Source organism: Anser anser (genome assembly GCF_964211835.1).
Source record: "Anser anser genome assembly, chromosome: 1".
Lineage (NCBI taxonomy): Eukaryota > Metazoa > Chordata > Aves > Anseriformes > Anatidae > Anser > Anser anser.
Window position 1 is genome coordinate 17,409,500 of NC_139720.1, and position 12,962 is coordinate 17,422,461.

At 36.9% G+C, this 12,962-nt stretch overlaps 1 long non-coding RNA gene across 2 annotated transcripts; it reads left to right on the plus strand.

Moving 5' to 3' along the window:
• The first annotated feature begins 6,735 nt into the window (after positions 1 to 6,735).
• Positions 6,736 to 12,322, plus strand: LOC310893965. Of its 2 annotated transcripts, none has more exons than XR_014579437.1 (3): positions 6,736 to 7,321; positions 7,917 to 7,990; positions 10,390 to 12,322. It is a non-coding gene; the product is annotated as an uncharacterized lncRNA (long non-coding RNA). The 2 variants fall into 2 exon arrangements; XR_014579438.1 differs by lacking the exon at positions 6,736 to 7,321 and adding an exon at positions 7,649 to 7,820.
• The last annotated feature ends 640 nt before the right edge of the window (positions 12,323 to 12,962 follow it).

Sequence of the window (12,962 nt, forward strand, 5' to 3'; positions counted from 1 at the left end):
GCAGTTTGGAAGGCAATTTGTAGATATCCGTTGGAGTCAGAAAGATGCATATCTGTCCTACAAAACAGGTGAGAATTGACTTGCTTCCTCCTTGAGGCACGAAAGCATCACTCCCATGTTTTCCTCCTTCACCTCTTCTTCCTTTGCTATTTTGGTGCTGATTGCACCCACTATAACCCTTTTTCTGGGCTTGAATATTGTTTTCCTACCTCCTCTGTAGAATTTACTTTAAGGCAGTTGATAATAGATGATAATAGTTCTCCTTCTCCCTGGACGAGGCCTTGTCCCTCCTCATTGTACACAACCATTCAGGAAAAGAACAGCTAAAACTAAAATCTGAGACACTTTCTCAACCTTTTGTTACTACCCTTCATGCTTTTAATTCTTTTTTTTGTTTGTTTGTTTGTTGTTTTTTTTTTTTTTTTTTTTAATCCAGGAAAAATACAGAGCCTATATATAGGTGAAATAAACTACTTTGATGTCCTGAGCTAATGTGTCCTATAGCTAATTATTTGTAGAATGTGAAGCATGAATTAATAAGCCCTTTTAGTTATTTTCCTGATGGCAACCCACAGTGTTTTAAAAACTGTCACTCCCCACCTCAAATGAAGCTGTCTGTATTCATTAGTACTGTTCCAGTTGTTTCCACAAGTCCTCAGTCCTGCAATGTAAATGTAAACCACCGTGTAGCATATGTATGCATGTACATATGTTTGTCATCAGTTATGAGTATATTATGTAAGAACATTTTCACAGATATTAGGGGATCAACGTGATCTGCAACTGGAAACAAGCAGAAGTTGGGTACCTAACTATCATTTGTACTTTTACAATATTTATGATTTTCTTTGTAGGAGAACAGAGCAGTTCCAGGCATGGACTAAGACATCAACTGCTAAGGCAGTTTCTGTACCTATAAAAGAAGAAGGAGGCTTCTCGAGCTATGAAAAATTTCAGGCAGAAGGAAATGGCATTACTCCTGCTTGCATCACAGTTAAGACTGGAAAAAAATCAGAAAACCAATGAAATGCAAAAAGATTAGTGAGAACACAAATCAAACCACAATTTTTTCAGTACAACTCCTGGTATAGTGCTGAGATTTTTTGTCTCTGTTCTGCACTAGGGATCTATATTCTCCATAGATCCTATATTTTCTAGCTCTGTAAGGTTTGCACTGGTGGAGACCACAGAGGCATTTACTTCATCCTGATTTGCAGCAGCTTAAGTGAGAGGGGAATTGAGCACCAGACAGTGAAGCAAGCATTTGGTAACCGACTGGGAATGCAATCTCTGAAAAAATGTGCCTACACTTTAGGCAGTTTCTGTTACATAAATTGGCATTTCTAATCTACTAGCAGAGAACATTTTAATCATATTTGTGTTATCAAACCAGCTTGCAGCACAAAATCTGCTGAGTTTCTCAAGATGCTCCTTTGTTTCAAACACAGAGACATTTTATTGCAGTCTTCCCAGCTTTATTAATAATGTTATTAATATTCTTTTTGCACAGAGTAGCAATGGAAAAGTGCCTGGTACTCGTGGGTGTTTCATTATTTAAAATGTAAATAAGAAAGGCTGCAAGAAGTTAACAATCTCAGTAGGAAAAAAGGAACAAACCTTTACTGTCTGACAGATACAGGCTTATCACAGGTTTCCTCATTACTGCATATGAAATACTTTATAGTTCTGTATCTGTAACACAACAAGAAAATGTCTTTTTTTATTCATATACAGAATTTCCAACCCATTTCTTTAGAAAGGAACCTAGCTGAAAAGTTTCTGAGGAGACTGTAAATTGCTTTTATTTTCACAGAGTTATCAAAAACTTCGCCTGATCCATCCCTTACTGCTGTGACTCAGTCCTCTGTGATGGTTCACTGAGGGACCACAACTTGCTCTTGGATTGTGCTGACTGGCTGGGGTAAAGAAAAGGCAAAGGCAAGCATCTTTCATCTGTCACCCTTCCACCCTTGGGGAGTTCCTGCATTGAAGCTGTCTGTGGCATATACAAAGGAAGGACATGAGCTTTGTTTTGGGTGGGTATATCTCAGAGGTTTTGTGCTGTCTGTGGATAGGTCCATGTCAAACTAAGCTGAGAAGGATTTGTATTGGCTGGGAATTGGCACTTTTCATATTGCTGCTGCAAATCTTCACTCTGCAAATATTGTGTTGGTAACTGGCTTCCACATTACAGAAGATTATCTGCTCATCATTGCTCTCCCATTAGCTCACTTTTTTTTTTTTTTTTCCAGATACTCAGAAATCACACTTAAGAGTGTTAGAAGAGCAGGCCTAAGTGGGTATAGAATCACAGAATACCAGAACAGCTGAGTTTGGCAGGGCCATCTAGAGGCCATCTGATCTAACCCCCTGCACAAGTAGTGACATCCAGAGCAGGCTGCCTAGGACCACGTCCAGGCAGCTTCTGATCTCCAAACAGAGAGATCCACAGCCTCTCTGGGCAGCCTGTGCCAGTGCTCAGTCACCCTCACAGCACAGAAGTGCCTCCTGATGTTTAGGCAGCATCTCCTGTGTCCCACATTGTGCCCGTTGCTTTTTGTCCTGGCACTGGGCACCACTGAAAATCGCATGGCTCCATCTTCTTTGTACCCTCCCTTCAGGTATCTATAGACACTGATAAGATCCCACTTGAACCTCCTCTTCTCCAGGTCTTTCAGCTTCTGCTCATAGGAGAGGTGCTCCAGTCTCATCATTTTGTTGGCCCTCCTTTGGACTCTTTCTAGTACGTTCATGTCTGTCTGGTACTGGGGAGCTCAGAATTGGACACAGTACTCCAGGTGTGGCCTCACCAGTGGTGAGTAGAGGGAGTGGATCACCTCTCTTGGCCTGCTGGTGATACTTTGCCTAATGCAGACAAGAACAGCATTGGCCTTCTAAATGTCACTCATCCATGGTGGAGGGTTTTGGGCATTAGATACCAATGCACCACACACACCAACCACAGCTGCTCTCCTGTGGTTCTGGGGTGTTGCTACTTGTAGCTGCTCCAGGACAGGTGAGGACTGAGAGGAAGGAGGCCATGCACATCCCAAATCTGGGAGTTGCTGATATTGCACAGCAGTAATGAGTTTGGCCTAAGAAGTATGTCACAACTGCTTGAGACTTGAAAATCACATCACACCATTGCCTGGTCTTTCACTGGACATTTCTCATGACCAAATGGTGGAAATTATAAGAGGGAGATTATAGGCATAATTTTCCCAGATTTCATCCACGAGGCTATTAGTTATTTCTTATTCCGTTAACAGAGTCTGGGTAAGAAAGCCTTTGGGATCCAGTCAGGGGCCCAGACCCCATAACATGAATAATGTTAGGTATTATTTGGATCAGTAAGTTCTTCACTGAGGCTCTCTGCCTACTGCTCAAGTGTACATGGCTATAAGAGAGGAATCTTGTGAGTGCCTTAGAAATCAGCACAACCAAGAAAGTTGGGGGAATTTTTTGAAATTTGAAAGTGTGACACCAGAGGATTAAACTTTTATATTCAATTTCAAGTTGAATAATTTAAGTCTTGAATAATACCTATGTGTAGAATAATGGTGGGTTTTGGTGAAAATGGGGAATAATGAGGTTAGAGCAAAATAATGGAATTGTTCCTGCTGTAGATAACAGTACAGCAAGAAAAATTTCAGTTGATGATGGGCTGTTCTACAATAGGCAATTACAGCAAGAATACTTCTTGCTTATTTTATGCTTTCTTACAAAGGTTCAGCATCTTTGTCTAAAACATTATGCAGAAAATGCTTCTCCTCTACTTACATCACCCCCATTCATTTACTGCTTTTCCCCACATGTTATAGAACCCTCTGAACATGACCTCATGGTAAACTTACATACTGTTACAGGTTCAGAAACTGCAAAATATTTCCACAGGATGTAAGTCATTCTCACCCTTTTATACTTCCCTTTTCTTTCTTTCTAAACTACCTGCAAAGGCACTTTCTAATTGCCTTAAAAAGTTCTGACTCACAAAGGAAATTTTGGCTGAGATTTTAGGTGTTTCTGGAGCTTTAGCTAGTCTTGTAGCTTTGAAGCAATGACTACTTGCTTAGTACCACCCTCAAAATTTTTCCTTCTGCAGCCTTCTTTATTCCCTGAATTAGGACTGGCCATATTATTCTTTTGGGTTTTTGGACATTTGGCCAAACAAAGAAAGGAACTTTGTTAAACTGGAATTATGATATAAGCATATACTGAAAAAATTTCTATAAAAAAAATTATAGGAATGAAAGTTCAGAAGGTTAGAAAATCCAAAGATAAAGTTACACATTCAGAAACTTCCCCATAATATTTGATAGCCTCGCATAATGAACTAGATATTGCTGACACATCACTTGTCATCTTAAAGTTTATCTGTTATATTATCTACAAGGTATGCTATAGCTCATGTAACTTATTGTCCAATACATGCAGTTAACTATTAATGAAAGGACAATAGTGTATGGATTATTAAACAAATGATATATGGAGCCATCTACTTAAGTGTATGACAGTTGAAAGGTAGGTTAATATAATACATGTCAATAAATGCTAATAACTTGAATTATGCCACCACAGCAAAAAAATTTAAGTGATTCAACTTGAGAGTCTAAGGTTAGGGGCCTAAATCTGTATTTAGGCAACAGCTTTCAAGGCTGTCAGGTGTTAAGTATGCAGCTCACACTGTTCACTGAGCTCAGCAAAGGCTGTGATTGCTAAGCCCTCCTGAAAATAAGGTCTTCTGAATTTTGTACTTCTCTGCCTAACTTTTGGCTTCAGGTTTAAAACTTTGGCCAAGCGTATTTGAAGGAGTGAGGGTTAAACATCCCTCCTGTCAAGTTGACTAAGATTCATTGTATAATGCACTTCTTCCCAAGAAAGATGTTTAATGCTATTGATTGCAAGGTTGCCTACTTAAAATAGCGTAATGTGACAAATGATGGATACCACATAGAGCAAAATTGTAGGGTAATTCAAGATATGAGCATGTATGGTATGTATATCAGAGTAGCAGCTTCATTTTTCATGAAGGCAAGTTAGAAGGTCATTCATTTCAGTTAAAGGCATTAAACATTTTTGTTAGTTTGACATCCATTATGGGCTTGATCCTGTTATTCGAGGCAGTCATTAAACTCCCATTGACCTAAATTGGGTAGGAGTGGGGCCAAGCTTTTGAATATGCAAAGCAGGAACTAGCAGATGAAAAAGAACTGACAGATAATATTTCAGAGTGAAAAAAGCATTACAGTTGCTGTTATATATAAGCAATAACTATCCCAATAATTATCTGATGACTTCAAATGTTTTGTATTGCAGCATTATTTCTATTAAACATTTCCCTGTTAAATTTAAGACATTCTGGAATATTCAAAAAGTGCATGCAACTTTGTACTATTCTTTTGTAGCATCACGGAGCAGATAAACTGCTCTGTTTTTTATAATGTTGCATTTATTTGTACCTATGGGATATCTTATACCTATGGGATATCTTGTAAACTCTCTGGAAGGTTATGGAAGTTTGAATGCTGAGAGAAAAAATCCATACAGGTCTCTCCCCCGTACCTCTACACACAAACCACTATTAAGAGCTCATATCTCACTTGCATACTCTTCTTCTGCCCATGTCTTCTGCTTCCTTGGCTTCATGGAACTCTATCTTCAGCAGAGACTCTTAGGTTTGTGGTCAGGGGGGAAGAGGAAGTATCTTCCTGTTTATTTATTTATTTATTTATTTGTTTGTTTTTCTGTGACTTAGTATCTATAAATAACCTGAAACTGCTTCCTTCAGGTTGAAAATTATATTGATTCCAGGATTTTTAGTTCCTGGGCAAACACAGTAACCACCTTTGCAAAGGGTGTATTTATAAAAAATTAGCTCAGTGAGGCTTTTCTTTGCAAAAGGGAAGTCTGGGCTCTGGATCACATGGGAAGCAAAGCATTTACTCTGAGGCAAAGCAGGAGTTCACAGGTGTTCCTCTTCCCTGTGTGCTTTAGCACTTAGCTGTGAGCAGTGCTTCAGCCTTTTACCAATATTATTAGGAAAAAAAAAAGAAAACAAGCCATACACAGCTTTTTGCCGTTTATGTCTTACTTTCCACTAAAAATGTTTCTGTTGGTGTTTCTAACATTGTTCATTTCTGGATTTGGGACTATGAAGAAAAATGTCTTCAGAAATGGCAGAATTCTTTATACCAGTGCTACTGTATCCAGAGACCTATAAATGAAATCACAAGACTAAGTTTGGACAACCAAAACTGAAATTTATTTCATAATCCAGAGAAGGCCACAGTCACAGTGAAAACTGAGGAAAAAGTCCTTTTGTGAGAAAATGCACAAAAAGATAACCAACGTTCAGACTATCAAACATTTCCTATTATTATCATGTACTTCATATTACTATGCGCTTCATAGTATAAATGAAAAGGAATTACATTTGATAGAGAATTTTATGCATAATGGTGTGGAATGTCTAAGGTCAAATATCTATAAACTAATTCCTCTCTAGGTCTTGACAGAATAGGAGACATCATTCTTAACCCCATAATTACATAATTAGATGAGGTAGTGAATTCTAAGCATTTAAAATGCCCTAATTGGTGGTTGTTTTAAATCATTTATCCTTAATCACTCAATAAGAACCATCAGAGATTTCCAAATAAGGAATTAATTAAAGGTTATTTTTAAAATACATAATTTGTATTTAGTAAAATGAAGTAATTTGATAACATTGGGAGGTAGGTGTGTGTTACTATGTGTATGTTACACTTACGTACATGTATGTTACACTTAGCCACATAAAAATAAGTATTTTAATGACATTTAAACTGCTTATTAAAACTGCAGTAAGGAACCAGTGCAAGATAGGAAAGAGGCAAAGAAAGTTGTTTTTCTAGAAATAAACAGGTTTATTAATGGGTAAGTCAGTGAAAATGGCAAATTTAGGAAAGATTATCAGTTCGAAAATTTTTATTGTTGCAATGTATTTTATGCTTCAGCAAAAAAAAATAAAAGAAGTCTTTTTAGCTTTCCTTCTTTAGACTGTCGTGTCGTCTACGTCTTTCCTCCTTTGTTGCATCTTATGAAACTTATCGGTGTTTGCTACGTATACTTAGGAGTATGAGTGAAAACAAAGCTGGGACTTGCTTGATATATAAATGTGTTTCTGCTCTCTTGCTGATGCTCACCCAGTTCTACAGACTGATCCAGACACTCGGATACTTCCGACCTGCCAAGATGTGCTTGATCCAGGTGCAGGGTCAGACCAAGGAACCACTCCTTGTGGAGGCTCAGCCTGTTACCCTGCTAATTACTTGTCCCTCAGGTATGGAGGTTTCTCAGCTGAAGCAACATTTTGCATGTGTGTCTCTCGTGCACAAGTATGGGAGGAAGAGAGAACACAAACACTTTTCATAGAATGATCCTGCAGGGCCACTTAGATAGCTTAGCACTACCTCTGACCTGTCCTACCAGAGTAACCTAAGGTGTCTTCAGGACATGAAGAATTTAGACCACTACCTTCAAACCAACATCCACACTGAGGTAACCTTAGGTATTTTACCCCCTACCCTTCAATACCATTATATCAATCATGTTTTCAGGAATCTGAAACAAGCTCATTAAAAAAAAAAAAAAACAAAAAAACGGTGTATTTCAAATTTCCCTAAGAAAAAATAATTTCTTAATTTGAGGTAAAGCATCAAAATTGTAGGCCAGTGTTAAATCAGATCTTTTGTCCCTTGAAACACCCTTGAATTTAAACTCAGAGGAAGTTTAAAAAGAAGTTGACTACAGTTTTATTTTACTTGCAGTTTTAATTCAAGGTGAGGTGGAATGAGTAAATAATCCATACTTCTACAGGACGGTGGTTGAAATGCTAAAGCTAACGTAATGTTTATTTTGTTTTGTGCTCATTCAAGCTCAAAAAGAAAGACAAAGTAGAGATTGCAAACATACCTGTCATAAATCATAGATATATTCCCCAAAAATCATGGTAAGTTCTTTCAGCTTTATAAATCAGTATATGTTGATTTTACAGCATTAATTTGAAACAGTATTAATAATGTGGCCTGATTTAAAAATGATTTAAAATGAAAGGAGATTTTGAAAATAAAATGTAATAAAATCTGAAAAAAAGAGTTCACATGAATAAGTATTCTCAAACTATTCAAAAATAGTACTACAGGAGCTTTCTTTGCCCTGTCTTGTTTGCAAGAATTTTAACCTTTTTACCTCTTCCAGAAAAGAGTCCAGAAAACTTAGCAAAGAGTATCATACCTTGTCTAATATTTTAATGAAGGCTTTGATCTACTGTAGTTTCATGTTAAGAAAGGAGTTATTAATTAATTAGATCACATGTTGCTAAGAAGTTGCTTTGACATTTCCAAAAACAGAGCAAGGTGAAAGTCGCAGTTGTTGCCTTAAACACTAGAAGTATATGAAAGGATTATTCCTCCCCTTCTTCATCCGCCAGAAAACAGTTTACATTTAGAAATCTTATTTACCACATCTTTCTCTATGTATCTCTCAATAGTGACCTCTGTCATTGCTTCTTTGTTATAAACATTTTACTGTAAGTCTAAGATTATTTCTTTTTAACTTACACCACTGCAGTGGATACTTAAATGCAGTTAATTTTGATCTATTTAGATTTGTTCTATCAAGCTAAGTAGAAAGATGCATTTGTTTTTTAATTATGCACTCCAGCAGAGGTAACACAATTGAATAAGTTTTGTCTAGTAGAGATCAATTTTAGCATGCATTATCTCCTATTGTTCTTTTGTAGTGAAAGTCTATCATGCAATTTCCCTATCACCCAGTAATTCTGAAACTGTTTGTTATAATAATGCTTTCACTCTAGCTTCAGATTTTAAAATGGGTTTGAAATATTATAGGCTGCTTCATTACATAGCACTAGTTGATAGGTTTTCTTTCTAAATCCAAGTACCTTCAGTAGGTTTCAACTTCTAGATCAGAGTCTCTCCAGCAGCTGTAACCGGAATACAGGAAAGGATCCTACATGTTTTTAGCTGTTTCCAATGCAATATCATATGTTCTTTTTTTGAAAAGATCTGAACACCTTTGAGAATTTAAGAACAACTGTCACTGATGCTTCAACTTTCTGTTTAACTAAGCGTCTATTTTTTGTCTTTCTCTCAGCCTTATTCTTCCATCTTCACTGTTTTCTTCCACTGGAAACAAGAAAGATAGCTAGCTACTTGTCTACCAGCCCTAATGGTCTGTGAGCCACTGCCTGCAAACTGACACAGGGAAAAAAATGCTCAAAGAGCTTATGGCACTTCAAAAACTGTGACAGATGACTTTGCAGGCTGTTGCTGTCTTTTCCCTTTTGTTTCCTTTCTTATCTGATCCGTGACATATTCCTTTCCATTAATTCTTTTTGATTTGTGAAGAAAAAAAAAAGTGGGAATGCTCAGAAAGGAATGAAACAGACTTTAATGATTTAATTCATTAATTTGCTGAGACATATTGGTTAGCAATGGGTTTAAAGAAGACCAGATGAGGGTTTCTTATAGCCCCAAACAGAAAAAAATGTAGTCTGGGTTTTGATCGCTTGTTTACATTCATCAGCACTAACTACATACAAGGCTATTGCATATTGGATGCCTAGTTGAAAAGCACAGCCTCTAGAAGAAAAGCTGATACAAATGGGAAAATTAATCAGCTGAAATGGTCTGAGTTTTGTCAAACTAGTAGTTGTTTCAAAACCTGTACAACATAGAGGTAGACTTGCACAAGCTATGGCCTATATTTTGGGGAAGAGGGGATTGGAAAGGGGTGAATGTGGAGCTTCCATTACAGCCAGTCTCCAGAAAAGGAATTTGCTCCTCTGGCTCAGGATCAGATGTTGGAATGATGGAGTAGTTTCTGATATTTATTCGTTCTGTACTGCCACTGCATGTAGGTTGACATTTAAAATGCATTAACACAGTGCTACTTGATGTACTGTATTATGCAGCCTATCAGTTTTGAAATGGAGTTTAGCCTGTCAGCAAAATCCTCCCTGCTGTACTCAAATAAACTTAGTCAACCTTGGATCAAGGTGGCTTAGGGAGCCTACACAGTTTTAATGACCCTGTCATGTTTTCTTGTATTTATTGAGTCTTTTATACTTGGGTTGTACAGGATCTGTCTCTGTATGTGAGCATATGGAGAGACCACTTTGCATCCACAGGACTGAGGTATTTATACAAAGAAAAATAGCCTTAATGGTTACATTTACTCAACACCTTTACTTATGTTGTTCTTTCTTTATGTATTTTATTCTTCCTGTGCGCTTGATGACTTATTTTCATCATTTTGTAACACACAGTGTTAAATAATTGTTTTCTTATACAAGCAGTAATTTTGTGATGTAAAATCTCGTTGCAGATTATAATTTTGCACCCCAGTAAACATTGGAAAAAAGCAGTTTTCCTCAACTGTTGTGCACAGCTAGACTTCTGATGACAGCAGATGTGGTCTTGATGGAGATCTGATATCACCAGCTTGGCCATTACTACTGCAAGTTCCAGTAACATCAGGTACAAACACCTCCCTAGGAAGATTTCATGTCTTGTTTTTATAATGACCACATGGATTTTTGCAAAATTTCTTGTTTCTTGCTGTATGAGATCAAAATTCTGCATGATACAGACAAATAAAGGCCCAACTCTGAGGTGTCTGCATAATATCCTGCTCTTAAATTCAAGGATGTCCTCTCTTTCTCCCTGTTCCTTAGTTGGCTTTTCTGGCTTCAGGGAATATATTTTATGTTTAGTAATTGAGAGTTTGGTTAGCTAGTGTTTTGGATAATTGAAGTGATATTCTCTCTCATATATTTTTTATTTATATTTACAAGATGCTCATAGCAATCTTCCTTCCATGATTTCTCCTATATTTTTCCCATTACTTCAGAGGCATACATCACTAGTCTTTCATCCAGCAAAATGACAGTTTCAAATCCTTCTGAGGCTTTACTGAATGAAAGGTTGTTATTCTTGTTTGTCTGTGGGGGGTTTCCATTCTTTCCTCAAATGTACAAGCAGCATTTGCTACTGTCATATTTCCTACCACTGCAATGAACTTTCATCTTCCCTTAGTCTGAGGGATAATTTTCTTAAGGGAATCGTAGTATAATGTGCAGTATAAAGATTCATGTTTTGAGATTTCAGATAATTAAGTCAATTCTCTTATTTGTCCTCTAAAGTCACTTTTCTGGCACAGATAACCTTTCATTTTTTCTTAACATTCATGTCATCAGATATCTCTTGTATTACTTTCATGTTGGTTTTATAGTCCAGTTATGTTGATGCTACTTCTTGGGGAACTAGCCCTTGCCTCTTTAGAGGCTGCCTCATTAATATCAAGTAAATTTCATTGTTGTGCTCTGTAATCTACTGTGATTTTTGCCAGCTGACACATTCACCTGCTAAGAAAACTGAAATGCTGAGGGACTTGAGATAAATGTATCTATTTAAAATGTGCGTAATTGTTACAAGAGGAAGAGTCTCTTATCCTTTCCTGCTGTAGAACATTCTGTTCTTATTTTCTCCAAGAAGACATTTTCAATACAGAAGAAATTCTCCTTGAGGTTAGAGGGGTAGCTGTTTATTTAGAGAAATGAGAAAAATTAAAAAGTCCTCCTATAAAAGCCTTTCATTTGTCTTGGTTACATCTTCAAATGGGGCTAAAGTACACATTCAAGTAAAGAAATATGTATTTCTTGCAGTCCCTCAGTCCCTCAGGAGGTGAACAGCAATTTCTATATTGCTAAGTTGTTTACAAGTGCTTTTGAAAACTAAAGAGAGAATTCATTCACTAGATGAATTTATCCTCTTAAGTACTACTTTTATAATACCAAGCCTGAAATGGGACCACGCTGTTCCTGAAACAATCATCCTTTCTTTCCACAGTTCTTTCAGAGGCTTAAAACTCCATGAGTTTAACCCTACACTAGTCATTTGATGAAGGAAGCTTGTTAAGGCTTCCATGATCTTTCAAACTGCAGTGGTGAAGCACAGGAACTTGCTCCCATTTGTATGATGATTCTCATGACTGAACAAAATATTTTCTCATTTACACTAGAGATCTGAGGACACTAAACTGAACTCATAAAAAATATATTTACCTTAATGGCACAGATAAGAATAGTAAGTTTAACTTTACTGAACAATCAAAATAGCCCTTTGCAATGGAAGGAAGTATTGCTTTCTCTACAGACCAAGCCACAGGACTGAAATGTACCGATGCTTCTTCCTATGTTTTTGTGAAAGCCCAGTTATACATTCTATCCCATTTCTCATAAACTTGCTGTAAGTATGGACTTTTAAACACAGCTAAATAACCTGATTTTCACTATCTCAGTTATTTCTACTTTGCAGATGAGATAGGTGAAAATGACCATGGCCATGTGCCTTGATGATAGTAAAATATCCATTGTCTTTATTAGGATCATTATCAGTATCATAATAATTTTATTTTCCTTTTAAAAAATTATGGTAGCTTAGTTGCTAAAACAGTGATCATCTTTTCTTTGTTTTGTGAAAGCCTCTTCCACTCTTACGAAACATTGGTGCATTTGAATTCAGACCTAAATACTTCTGACTTCACAGTCATTTGAACTTCCATGATCCACATATGTCAAATCCTGTCATTTTCATCTAGTAGATCATTGGTCTTGTCTTTGTACCCCACTTTCAATCTTTATCCCTTTTGTTGCATTCATGTGCCTGATTGTAGAGCAATGGTGACACTTTACGGATAGCTCTGGGAAAGGGCCTAAGGAATGCCTTTGATAGGTGAAATCATTTAAGAAATAAATAGCTGCAGATCACAGATTGTTATGAATGTCAGATTTTGTTGGGATTATGTGCTCACGGTAAATGGAGTCACTTTGTACGTGTACTCTATCCTGTGACATGTAAATTTAATAAGGCAAAATATTCGGCTTTACTTTACTTACA